The 14,289-nt window shown below is 36.3% G+C and overlaps 1 long non-coding RNA gene across 1 annotated transcript; it reads right to left on the bottom strand.

Annotated features, from left to right (window-relative positions):
• Positions 1 to 822: 822 nt before the first annotated feature.
• Positions 823 to 3,847, bottom strand: LOC137956145 (uncharacterized). Its single transcript, XR_011113219.1, has 3 exons — positions 3,614 to 3,847; positions 2,669 to 2,733; positions 823 to 912 (listed from the first exon to the last, which is right to left on the bottom strand). It is a non-coding gene; the product is annotated as an uncharacterized lncRNA (long non-coding RNA).
• Between the last annotated feature and the right edge of the window lie 10,442 nt (positions 3,848 to 14,289).

The following is a 14,289-nucleotide window of genomic DNA, read 5'->3' as shown; positions in this document are numbered from 1 at the left end:
GTTAGCTTTGTCAGAGATTGGACGATTGCTCCCCATTGTCTGTCTCTGGGTTGATTCAAATTTTGGGTCCGGTCCAGGAAGTAGTCCAGTTCGATTCGGTCCGGGCCTTGTTATGGTCCGGTTTGGTCCGGTCTAGTTTTGGTCTGGTTCGATTTTGTTCCATTTCGGGTCCGGTCTGGTTCGATTTTGTTCCATTTCGGGTCCGGTCTGGTTCGGGTCCAGTCCGGTTCAGGTCCAGGTCGGCAGAATAATCAAATCAGACCTAAGTTAAGCGAAAAAAAAAAATTCTTGTCTTCGTCTTCGGCGACGGCAGTCCTTCTGGTTTCGTCGGTGACAGTACAGTTTGCGGGGAGGCCGAGCGGTGGCTCGGCATCGGCAGCTTTCGGAACTTCCGCCTGTCTTTTGTGACGGCGATTTTGTTCACGATGACGGCAAAGGAAGCTCTTCCTCTTCGTCGGGCTGGTGATGAGCCGGAAAACCGAGCGGTGATTCGGTGGCGGTTTGGGGGGTTCCAGCGGAATTCGGTGGTGTTATGTGACGACCGAAGGAAAAAAAATATAAAATGCACACCGTCTTCTTCGTTCACAGTCTATTTTTTTTTTTTTTTCCTCCTTCGGCGACAGAGTTGTTGCTCTGGTTTTTGGCTATAGGACAGCTTCTTCGTCCATGGCGACGGCAGAAGACTTCTCCCGATCTGATACCTTGTTAAACAGAGTAATCAAAGCAATAACAAAGATTCAAAGAATTTTCCAATGATTCATTCTTCTCCCGACGGAGGCTATTTAACATATATTACATTCTATTTTAATATCTAATTTAGATCCACAAATCAAGAGAAAAAATCACGGAAACATTTCGTTTCCATCCATCACGCTACAATTATAATCTTACAGCTTTGCACACAGTCTCCAACTACAAAAAGATCATCATTCGTCAAATAATTTTTTTGAGGAAATAAAATGTAAAGAAAATATTAAAGGTTGGTAGGCATATATAATTAGAGGGAGGAAATCCATCAGGTTGGATCGTTTTATTCTATGTGCAAGCAAGAATCTGTTACTGTCAGCTCTTAAAACAATGTGGAGTATGCCTGTGTTGTCTCTGCTGTTTTCTCTTCTCATCAGAAGCCATTACTAATTAAGAAAGCCAGTGGTTGGACTGAGGCAAGAAATGGTTGAAGAAGAAATGGATTCGATTTGCTAGCAATCTAATTTCGTGAAAGGTTGTGAAGAAAAAGTAGGGTTCCTAGGGTTCAAGGAAGGTTTTTTTCTCTTCAGATCAAGCAAGTCTGTCCTTATTTTAGGCCCAAACCCGATGCTTTACTCACACAGGTCTGCTCCTCCAGTGTAGCTGAGGAGGTTATTCAGGTCTGCTCTTTAACTCTAGATTGCTTTTCAGATCAAACAAGCTGGTCAAAAAATTGTTGTCAGATAAGGTTTTAATTTGTCTCCATTAATTCATGCTCTCATCCTTTTTTACTGGAAAATTGTTTATGGACCCAAATCTCTAATATCAACTCTGTTTTTCTTTTTATTTTCAGATGAAGGAAGTTGGTCAAAATAATGCTATCAGGGCAGGCTTTTAGTTTATCTAACTCTTATTTATCTTTACTACTGAGTCTTATCTAAGTCTTGTTTATCTAAGTCTTATTTAGCTTCCAGTTACTATGTTATGCATAATCCCAGTATTGATGTAATATCACTTCTATTTCTCTTAGGAGTTCCAATTGGAGAGGTCCACACAATCCAACAGACAAGGTACCAGCACTGCAACTGAAGTTCTAAATTCTCAAGGTGGGACAGAAGTAGCACATCTAAAAACAGCTCAGATGTTCTCCTACAACCAAGAATGCAACTAAAAAGTCTCAACTTACAATAAGTAGAAGACCAGGTGCAAAAAAAAAAAAAAAAGTTTGCATTAGTTTTGTTTTCCGCACCGATGAAAGCATTAGTACAATTGTCCAACCCAAAATTCCCATGCCCTTTAGCAATCATCCCATGACAAGTGACAGGCCCACTGCACTGTGAGCAATACTCATCCAAAAACAGCCTGACACATGGTCCCTATTTCTGAATTCTGAAGAATACTCAAATGCTACGTGAGAGCCCACTCTTTGTAGGACAGCTCAATGACTCTATCTGTCCAAAACATTGGTTCTTTGCTAGAAGTTGGCATTAGGAGCTTGGCTCAGCTCATTGACTAGCATAATAATATAAGATCTTATTCAACAAATGCATTGTAAAGTAGAATCTTTTTTTCTTTTTTCCATATGATTCAAGTTTGATAGGTTGTCTGATCGTTCCAGGTTTAGGGTGATTCTATCATCTTGACAATTAAGACCAAAGATGAAATTCTATATCTGAGTTATATTAAAAGATAACACAACTAGTCATCTTGTCATTTTTGACTTAGCTTTCAAAATAGCAGTTCAGTCCCACTAACTTTTAGGTCCAAACGAAAGCAATCTAAAAAATAGGACTTTAGCTTTCCAAAAAATAAGACTCACAGGACAATTGGACTAACTAATAAATAATAAAATAAAGCAATGTGGAGGAATAATAACAACCCAAGCCTCCACACCACATGGAAACCACATTCTCATAGCACTTCAATAGTAAGATAAGTGAAAATAAAACTTCCATAAAACATAAAACATTGTTTCACTTACTTCTCATGTGCAAAACACACCCTCTCAATCAGGATGAAGCTTTCTCCTTCTAAGACTGTGCAAATCTGAAAAGATCATCATTTAACAAATAACGTGTAAAAAAACATCAGGGGCTTGTAAAAATAACAAATAAAAGAAAATATAAAAAAATAACAAAAAAGGGTGTGTCTTAGTGGGGAGGGAAAACACCATCCTTTTTTCCATTAAACTTGACCTGAGGCGGCTCTATCGAATAAGACTTTTTCACATTGAATTGGTATTCTAGGAGGCAAGATTATGTACACTCATGTATAAAGAGATGTTAGGGGCATCTTGGCTTAGAGGCTATATGTGTTTTGGCAGAGAGATTTTGGATTTTTTAGCTACCCAAGACCAGAGGACCATACTTAATTATGACAAAATGTATGTCCTCTTCTTAGTGGCTTATTCTGGGGGTTACATGTCATTAACTTGTGAGAGGAAGGGCTTGAGATTTGAGATATTCTGTGACAATAATTTAAAAAAATGGGCAATTTTTTTGCCCAGAAAAGAGCAGGAAGAAAAGGAAAATCTCACTCTGCCTTTGCTGCTCACTAAAACAAATTGGACTACAACAAGTGGTTTCCTTTTGTTTTGTGTTTTTAGTGCTATGAGAGTATCATTAAAGAGAAAGGAAGAATGCAGAATATCTACAGAGGGCCTTTAGAAGGAAAAATAGAAAAAATAAAAAAACATCAATATACGAGAAACATGATAAAGCATTTATTTTTTCAGCGGAAGGTTCTTCAGTGTTGTGAGTAGTGGCAACGCATATGGGAGAGGTCGAAATGCCCCAGTGGTACAGTTTTGCCATAATTGATACTCTCTTTGCGAAGGAGGTCATACTATGGAAAGTCGAACACAGAGAAACAGTGAACGAGAAGGAAAGAAATACAGGGGATGAAGCACGGGAACTAACATTCTTACCTGTTGTTTTCCAACACCGAGATTAGGAAAGACAAGATCTTTGTGCAGAAGAGGCGTTGGAGATTCGAGATTAAGAAGGACAAGATATTTCGGCAGCAAAGGTGATAGAGTTCAGAATTAGGAAAGAAGATATCTTTGAGCAGCAGAGACGATGGAGTTCTGAGATTAGGAAACGAGATCTTTTGCAATATCAGCATTATTTCGTGAATGAAGTAGGAAGTAACAGAAATCCATTACGGGCAAAACTGGAGAAAGAAGAACGGCGATCAGGAATGAATTTCAAAGAAGCCGTCGCCCCTCCATCTTTCCAATAATGCCCTTTGGAGTAATAAGTAACAAGTACTCTAGGAGATTTAGGCCTTTGGAGTAATACATAACAAGTACTCTAGGAGATTTAGGCTTTTGGAGTAATACATAACAAGTACTCTAGGAGATTTAGGCTTTTGGAGTAATACATAACAAGTACTCTAGGAGATTTAGGCCGTTTTAGTCGTGTACCACCAGTGTCAGATGAAAAACATAGTTAATCGTCTCGTGCTAAAATCATGGAATCATGATTCATCCCAAAATGTTTTTTCTGTAAGGCGTTTTCTTCTCCCTCTTGGCCGTCTTCCCCTTAATTTTTTTTCTCCGGCTCTCTTCTTCCTCTTGTCTTCGCAGTCCCTCTCCCTTCTCCTTCTCTCTTCTCCTTCTCGGCCTCCATCGCAGAGCCACCATCACCGACCTCCGTTGCAGTTGCCTGCCATTGCTCCGTTGCAAATCATCTAGTCATAGCGTCTTTGTTGCAAGGCCTCTGGCGTACCGTCAAAGCACCGCCTCTGTCACTATTGCATGTTGGTCCGTCGTTGTCTCTGTTGTAGACTAGGCAATTCGAAAAATTGATGAAGGATTTATTTCATTCAAAAACATGTTGTTGGCTTTTGTAAGCCTTACAAATAGCTAAAAATAGAAAAATAAACTCACGTCTTATGATCCTAATAACGTGGTAAATGACTAAGGAAGTAGTCTACAGATCCTAAATAATAGAATCTGGACAAATTCAACTAACAACCCCAACAATTCCTCCCCTAAACTGATTGCAGTAATGCTTTAAGTTTACTCGTAGTATCACACACACACCCATTGACTCATGTAGCTTCAAGAACACATCCAACTTAAGTGGTTTTGTCATAATGTCTACAACTTTTTATTGTGTGACACAATGCTTCAATTCAACAACTCCATCGTTGGTCAAATCACGCAAGAAATGAAACCTTACATCAATGTGTTTGCTACGTCCATGCATGACTGGGTTCTTGGATAGCTTAATGGTAAAACTGTTGTCACATAACAATGGTACACTTGCCTTGAGAATGACCAAGCTTCTCCAATACTCTCTTCATCCACACCCCTTGACAAGTACAAGAGGCAGTTGCCACAAACTTTGCTTCAGTAGTGGACAAAGCAACTACAGGTTGGTTTTTAGAGGACCAGGACACAACTCCTTCACTGAGTAGAAACACATAACCAGAAGTGTTTTCCTGTCATCTACATCTCCTGCATAATCACTGTCTGTATATGCCATCAATTCTCCATTACCTTCATTTCAATTAAAGACTCCCAAATCCACAGTACCTTTCAAGTATCGTAACACCCTTTTCGCAGCTTGCAAATGCAACTCATTTGGACTTGCCATGAATCTGCTAATAAGAGACACCACAAACATCAAGTCCGGCCTTGTTGCGGTTAGATACATAAGACGTCCGACCAATTGTTTGTACAATGTAGCATTCACCTTGACTCCTTCTTCATCCTTCATTAGTCTAACGCCATGAACAATGGGATTCTTCACACTATTACTCTTCTCCATCCGAAACTTCTCCAAAATTTCTTTTGCATACTTTCTTTGACTAATATAAATGCCTTCAGGATTTTGTAACACCTCCACACCAAGAAAAGGTTTCATCTTTCCCAAATCAGTCATATCAAATTCAAGTTTCATAGAATTCTTTAACTTAACAAACATACTCTCATCATTACCAGTAAAAATTAGATCATCAACATATAAGCTAATAATCAAAATTTTACCTCCATCTCCTGTTTTTATGAATAAGGTGTGTTCACAGCTGCACCTCTCAAATCCTTCTTTGACAAAATATGCCTCAATCCGACCATACCATGCGCAAGGGTGTTGTTTAAGGCCATACAACGCCTTTTTCAATTTGTACACCTTATACTCTTCACCTTTCTTCTCATAACCATGTGGTTGCTCAACAAATACTGCTTCACTTAGCTCTCCATGTAAGAAAGCGCTTTTGACGTCAAGCTGAAACACATTCCAACTATTTCGAGCTGCTAAAGATATTACCATTTGAATCGTATACCACCTAGCCACATGTGCAAACACTTCAGTATAATCTATGTCATGTTGTTGTGCTTACCCTTTTGCCACCAACCGAACCTTACACTTGTCAACCTCGCCATTTTCGTTGATTTTAGTTTTGAAAACCACTTTACTCCAATATTTTTCATTCCTTTAGGCAAATATGTCAGCTCCCAAGTCCCATTTCTTTCGATCGCTTTTATCTCCAAGTCCATTGTAGCTCTCCACTTGGAACTCTGAACAACTTCTTCAAAGGTAGTCAGATTTGTAGTTGAGGTAAACATAACCAAATTGTTATGCTCAACTTCTTCTTCTGAAAATTCTCCTCCACTCACATAATCTTCCATCCAGAACGGTACTCTTCTGGTCCTCCCTTTTGGTGAGCTTTCTTCAGATGTTGGAGAATTCTCTGCAGGTGAGTCATTTGAAGATAAGCTAGCCTCTCCACCTTCTGCTGCCAACTCCTCTTCAGATTCTTCTTCACTTCTTTGTTCATTACTATCTCCCCACTCGAGGATATCAAGTCTTGCTTCTTCATTACTTCTCCCCCAATCCCAGCACTCATTTTCTTCAAAAACCACATCTCTGCTGACAACTATCTTCTTGGACACCGGCTTATAAAGTCTATATGTTTTAGACTTTTTACTCATCCCTAGCAGCACACACTGAAAACTCTTATCATCCAGCTTCTTTCTCTTATTGTTTGGCACATGAACATGGCCAATGCATCCAAAAACTCAAAAATAATCAGCATTGGGTTTGACACCACTCCAAGCCTCTTCAGGAGTCATATCTTTCACTGCCAATGTAGAGCTTCTATTGAGCACATGCGTTGTCCAATTTACTACTTCTGGCCAAAATTTCTTTTGAACTTGCTTATCTGACAACATACTTCTAACCATGTTCATGATCGTCCTGCTCTTGCACTCAGCTACTCCATTTTGTTGGGGAGTGTAGGCTGCAGTGAGCTGCCTACTAATACCATTAGCTTTGCAAAAGACATTGAACTCGTGAGAGGTGAACTCTCCACCCCTATCTGTGCACAAACAACAAATAAAAATTAATGTCTCTTTCTCAACAAGGTTTTTATAATTCTTGATGATAGTAAAAACCTTCAGTTTTTTTAGCAAGAAAATATAACCACACCTTACAACTGTAATCATCAATAAAACTTATGAAATACCTCTTCTTACTATTGGAAACAGGGTTGATAGGTCTGCAGATGTCAGCATGTACCAACTGCAGTCTTTGTGATGCTCTCCATAAACTCCTCTTTGGAAATGCATCCATGTGTTGCTTTCCCACCATGCAATCAGTGCATATTTTAGATAGTGCCTTCAACTGTGGTAACCCTCTCACCATTTGCTTATATTGCAATGTTCTCTGACCCTTGAAACTCAAATGCCCATATCTGCAGTACCAAAGGTGAGTGTTGTCTTCAAGAATTTTTTGGAAGAAAGTATGAGCTTTCAGCAGAATTCTTGCAAGAAAAATGAACATCCTGTTTGCATAATAAGCCCGCGTTTGGGATGATAGACTTTACAAACTCCATGTTGTATCAAAATAGCTACACCTCTTTCTTGTAATTGTCCAACACTTAATAAGTTATTTTTCAACTCAGGTATAAAGAAAACATTAGTGATTACCTGAGTAACTCTAGCCATTTGCAACCTAATGTTACCTTTTCCCAACACAACCATTTTGGAATTATTTCCGAGTGTCACAAATTGCCAAAATTCGTCATCAAGATCTGAGAACCACTCCTTATTTGCACACATATAATTGCTACACCCTGAGTCAATGAACCAAACATCTTCTCTCCTTGATTGATTAAGCTCCACATATGACATCAGCAACATTTCTTCTTTCTCCTCAAGCTCAGCATAATTCGCTTCCTTCTCCCATTTAGGACACTCATATTGAAAGTGCCCCAATTGATGACACTTATAACACTCAATTGTAGCTTTGTTGAATGTTTGTCTACCTCTTCCTCAAGAAGCTCCACGAGCTCGACCGCTTCCTCTTCCACTGCTTCTATCATTGTAGGTCACTTTTAATGCCTGCTCGTCTCCTCTTCCATGCCCGTTCATCCTCTGCTCATGTACCAGTAAGCTGCTCTGCAACTCATCAATGGTTAAGGTATCTAAGTTATTAGACTCTTCAATCGAACACACAACATATTCGAACCTTGAGATCATTGATCTCAAGATCTTTTCAATGATCACCACTTGCTGCATGTTTTCACCACGAATCTTCATCTTGTTTTCTATGATGAGTGTTCGAGTGAAGTATGCATCAACACTCTCTCCCTCTTTCATCTGTAGAACCTCAAACTCCTTTCGAAGAGCTTGGAGTTGTGGTCTTTTGACTCTTATGGAACCCTGATACTTCTACTTCATAGAGTCCCAGATGTGCTTGGCAGTGTCTTTGTTGAGGATCGTCTCCATAATGGTTCAATTAATAGCTTGGAACAGATAGTTTTTTACCTTCAAGTCTTTCAGTTTTTGGTTTGCAATTGATTTTTTTGTGCTTCAGTAAGCACCACTCCTTCTGCTACAATAGGGATTCCAGTCTCCACCAAACTCCAATACTCTTTTGAACGAAGAAAATTTTCCATAAGCATGGAACAATGATCGTAATGACCATCAAACTTAGGAATTGTAGGTTGAACATAATAATTTTTAGCTTTTTTTTTTTTTTGCTTCCCTTTTTTTCTTTTTTTTTCTAGATTGGCGTTGTTTGTTTTTTTTTTTTTTTGGAGAAAGAAAGTCCCCCTTTCCTTTTCTTTTCTTTTTTTCTCTCCTCCCGCCCGTCATTTTTCTCCTTCCTTTTTTTCTCTTTTCTCCTCCCTCACAGGCACTGCTTCGCTCCTCGCGAAAATCTCTCCTCTTCCCTTCTTTTTTTTCCTCCTGCGCTGGTGTTGCTCCTCTTCTCGCGGAAATCTCACCGACAATTTCTCTCACCGTCTCTGCTCTCTCCGACTGTCTCTCTTGCCTTCGGGATGCTCCGAAATGTTCTTCCCGTGATCTCGCGAGAGGTCTCACGATTTCGATCTCTGCTCTCTCACCGTCTCTGCTTTCGGGAGACTCTTCCCGATTCTCTCTCAAATTTTCTTTTGATCCCTAAACCTCTTTGGTTCTACGGCTGCGGCGAAGGAACAAGAGGTCAGTGACACCAGATTGTTGTAGACTAGGCAATTTGGAAAATTGATGAAGGATCTATTTCATTCAAAAACATGTTGTTGACTTTTGTAAGCCTTACAAATAGCTAAAAATAGAAAAACAAACCCATGTCTTATGATCCTAATAACGTGGTAAATGACTAAGGAAGTAGTCTACAGATCCTAAATAATAGAATCTGGACAAATTCAACTAACAACCCCAACAATCTCCTTGCCATTATCAGCACCATGAGGAAGACGATGTTGTTGATTTAATTTTTCCTATGGAAAAATTAAACCAGCGTTATTTATTCATTATATTTATTTTTTAATTACTATATTATATTAGTGATTTAATAGTGGTAATTAAAATATTACTAAATCAAGCTTATGATCAATTATTTTGGTTTAATAAAGCCTATTTTCCGGCCATTAACCCCCCTAAGTTGATGATTTTAATATTAAAGGCACGAACTCGTTGTTATATTCTAAGGAATAAACATTTGATTTTATGCTATAAATTATGGACTATTATGAGTAACTCAGATCACTTTCAAGCATATTTTTAAGTTTTAATTATAAATATATTTTATTAAAACTGGTAATTAAAAATATTATTAAAGAAAGCATTTGATCAATTATTTTGGTTTAATTATCCCATTTTTATAATTAATTAAACTAATAATTTTTGTTTTTAAAAAATATATTATTAATTAATACTACGTAAAAATCCATCTTCAGTTATATTTTTCTTTATTTTTTATAATAAACTATAAATATTAATTAATATAATATAATATTTCATTAATTAGTATATTAATATATTTTAATACTACATTAAATCACTTATTAGTATAGTAAACATATTTATTTTGGTTAATTATCTGTTTAGGTATATGATCTATTTAAGTATATTATAAAAAAATTAATCATTCTCATTCTCTTGTTCACATCATATTTTTTTTATTTTGGGGCTTTAACACTTGAATTTGTTTTTTAGTGCACTTAACTCTGTTTTCATTTTGGGGCACTAACACCCAACTTGAAGTTGAAGTTGAATTAAATCATTGCCTTGAATTTGATGTCTAACTTCAACTTCAACTTGAAGTTTGTATTTATATTTATCAAGAAAGTACTTTATTTTTTTAAAGGTATAAAAGGAAAAAATTCCTGCCATGACTCTCGGTGTTTTTCGAATATTTTCAGCTAAATATACTCTAAAAAATTTCATTAATATTTTATATTAACTAAAAGTAGTATTGAAAATTTAAATTTATATAAAGATTAATAAATTTTATTTTAAAATTAAAAATTAAACTAAGGTTATTAAGTTTAGTTAATAGCTAAATTTTCAAAAAGAAAAAAGTAATATACTAAGAAGATTAATTGTAATTGCAAATATTAATATCAGAATGAAAATTTGTAATAGTTTAAACTTGAAATAATTAGGCTTTAAGTGGGTTACCCAAGTATACATGAAACTAAGGTTAAAATTTTAAATTTAAATTTAATTAGAAGTGATATATTATGAGTTCTAGAAAATAATAACGTGGTGTCGTGGTGTAGTTGGTTATCACACTGAAGGTCTCCGGTTCGAGTCCGGGCGACGCCATTGTTAAATAACTTTTGCTTAACAGATTACTGGTTTAAATCACTGAACGATGGCTTCCGCTCCCATGATTTTCCTTTTCTTACAGAATCATTGGCCTAAAACCAAAGATGACATAAAGGAAGTTTGATTGACAGAGAAACCAATGGTGTTTGAATCTTTTTAAGAGAGAGAGAGAGAGAAAGTACCATAAATCACTACTATTTTATGCAATAAAGAGACATCCTTCGAAGGCTTTCATGTAAATGATTAGGAACATCTTAATGACCCTAACTATCAATTTTTGTTTTGTATTCATAGTGCTTACACTTTTATGTAAATGTGTGTGTTGTAGACCCCAACTATAATGCCATATACGATCAAGTAATTGGTATTTGGGTTGGCTATTGGAAGGGGCTGGGTTTTTTTGCACTCCTCCTTCCTAAAGCATAAAGTTTAGGTACCATAAGTGTTGTTCAAGCACCTCACTTGGGGAAGACCGATAGACGGAGGCCGGAGAGGAGAGGGAGCAGAAACAAAGGCCGGAGAGGAGAGTCCGAGAGAAGAGAGGGAGTAGAGACGTCGGGGGCGTAGGGAGACGAGAGAGGGGGTGTGGGAAAGAGGGAGGAAAAAATGAAAATGAGAACGCGTGAGAGAGGGAAAAAAGGGGAAAAAAATGTTGCGGGTTCAAACCCCCGCGCGTCCTTCATCTGGATAAATAGCAAAAAGGGTAGGAAACCACTTAGTTTTTTTATAATGTGGAAATGAAGGACTTCTTCATCCCCAGTATCCAGATGAAATGTTGCGGGTTCAAACCCCCGCGCGTCCTTCATCTGGATAAATAGCAAAAAGGGTAGGAAACCACTTAGTTTTTTTATAATGTGGAAATGAAGGACTTCTTCATCCCCAGTATCCAGATGAAATGTCATATGCGTTCAACTAAAGACTTCCACCCCCCACCTCACTTGGGGAAGATGAATGAGGAGCTTGCACGAATACTTTCAAGCACAAATAGATATGCAATTCGAGTTCCTTCCACCATGGTCCTTCATAGCATGTTATATATTCAACTATTTAAATAAAATTTTGAATTTATTTTGTCTCATATATATTTTACTAACTATTTAAAATAGGTATACATGATTTTTTTTTAAAAAACTAAATAGTTTATTATCAACGAAAAATACCACTACTTGTCGACAAATTTTTTTCCAAAAAATATTTTTAAAAACTAAAAAATTATTTCTCAATGAACCAAGAAGTAATTTTTTTAAAGAATAAGTAAATTTCTCAAAAATAATTCACAAATAAATCTTGTTTTAAAATTAAAAATAATAATTAAAATATATTTCTCTACAAAATCATCAAGAAAGTACTTTATTTTTCTTCACAAAACAAATGACCAACAAATATTTTTTCAAAAAAATGAAACACAAATATATTCATAAAAAATCACTATCAGATATTGTATAAAAAATTTATAGATGAAAAATCACAAAAAAAAAAAATTAAAATAAAAAAAATTAATACAAAAAATTGGTTTTTTAGTGGTGAAATTCAAAAAAATTTCTCCAAAAAAATTTAAATGGCAAAATTTGTAGTTTCTCAAAGAAATATTTTGCCAAGAAAAGTCAGTTTTTTTTACTGAATTATTGGTCGGTAATGTGTTTTAAACAATAATATAGATGAAATGATTGTATATGAGTATTTGTCGACTCATTCAATTATTTAATGAGATAATTAATCATATACAAAAAAGTTTGCAATCCATAGATATTCTCTTCCATTTGATCAAGTATCTCACTAACGATAGAATTGTACTTACTAATTACAAGATGATGACATATTTGAAAATATTTCAGTCCAACTCCTCCAAATATAAGAATTTGCTATGAAGATGATTGCATTGGGTATTTCATTAGCTTCCACTCCATGTCCTACTACTATATGAGAAAGGAGAAGAGTAGAAGCAACGATGAGTGACAACAAGTAATTGTTGAAGGAGGTGGCTTCTTTCGATGAGAGGTAAATTGATGGGATTTTAATCTTTAGGGGTTTCGAGTGGACAATAAGGTTGTGTTTGGAACACAAAAAGTGGAGAGAAAAGAAGAAAAAGAGAAAGACAAAAGAAAAGAATAGAAAATAGGTTTCTTTTCTCTTGTTTGGATGTCTATGAAAAATGAGAGAAAAATAAAAGAAAAATACGGTTTCTCTTGTTTATATACACGTGGAAAAAGAAAAAGCAAAAAAATAGTAATATTTTAAAATTATTTTATTTTCTTCCCCGAATTCATCATTTTATAAGAGAAAATTTATTAACTGACATCTTAGATCTTAGTTGATATCTCTAGATTAAAAACTCGATATTAGTGATATTAGTGTTTAGATATATAAAATTACTTATTAATTATTAATAGAACAAATTATTGGGATCAGTTCGTGGATTGGATTGCATTTATAATTTTAAAAGTTTGTAAAAATCCAATTTATATTCAAATTTTAATATCAAAATCCCCTTTATCTTCGGAAATCTTCAACAAATCTGCATCCTTATTTCAGAATTTCAGAAAATTTCTGAAATAAATGAAGCATTAACTTTTCCAGTGGCCGACTCCAGAATCCCAGCAGCAGCAGCGGCGGCTTCACGTCTTCACCCATCACAAATAAATGAGCTTTGTTAATTCTCAGAAGAGGCTCAACTCCGCCATTTCTACCGGCAGCGCTGTGACGACGACGCAACCATGCATGAAATATGATTTATAAACAGGAGAACAGAAGCTTGCAGCAGATGCGTAAAGGAGTTGTCGTGGGAACACGAAGAAAAAACACAGGCGAACTTCATCCTTCATTATCAGACTACAGAGACCAATCCTACGCTTTATCCCACTGATCCCCACCGACATAGAAATTATTGGGAGGCCCCGTCCGCCTTTTGCCCGTTACGGCGGTATCTCATAATTGAAGAAAATTGACGGAAATTCTCTTCATAACCAGATTGAAGATTATTGGGAGGCCCCGTCCGCCTTCTGCCCGCTACGGCGGTATCTCATAATTGAAGAAAATTGACGAAAATTCTGTTCATAACCGGATTGAAGAGCGAATCCACTGAAAAGGACCATTAACAAGTAATGAATGGGAAGCGGAAACTGTTCGTTTACTTCAGAAATGACAACTTTCGCCCTTACTTTTCCCATCTTCTTGCCGAATACTATTGCCCCGTCTTGTCTTCAACTTTAATGCCCAAACTTTTTTTAATATCCAACGTCTATTCTCGTTAGTAATCCTTCTTTGTCACAGAACAAATTGGAAAACATCTCACTGATATGATTATTTGTTCTAGACACCTGTTACGTGTTGGTTTTTGAGAAGGCAGAATTGTCCAGACTCGAGTTTTCCTGTGAAATGAACTAAGATTTCCCAAAATAACTATAAGTAGATAAAAAATGTAATCTTTACCGTTTTTCATTTTACCCACTAAAATATTATTACTTGTGATGTTGCAGAGAAATGATATGATATCCTTTCATTTATTAGAGCACAGTGATATACATATAAAAGGGTGTCAC

This window comes from Aristolochia californica, unplaced genomic scaffold (assembly GCF_029961685.1).
Source record: "Aristolochia californica isolate CCGP_79_NKW_82.1479 unplaced genomic scaffold, dmAriCali1.0.hap1 SCAF_2, whole genome shotgun sequence".
Classification (NCBI taxonomy): domain Eukaryota; kingdom Viridiplantae; phylum Streptophyta; class Magnoliopsida; order Piperales; family Aristolochiaceae; genus Aristolochia; species Aristolochia californica.
This window is presented reverse-complemented; position numbering and strand designations above follow the sequence as displayed.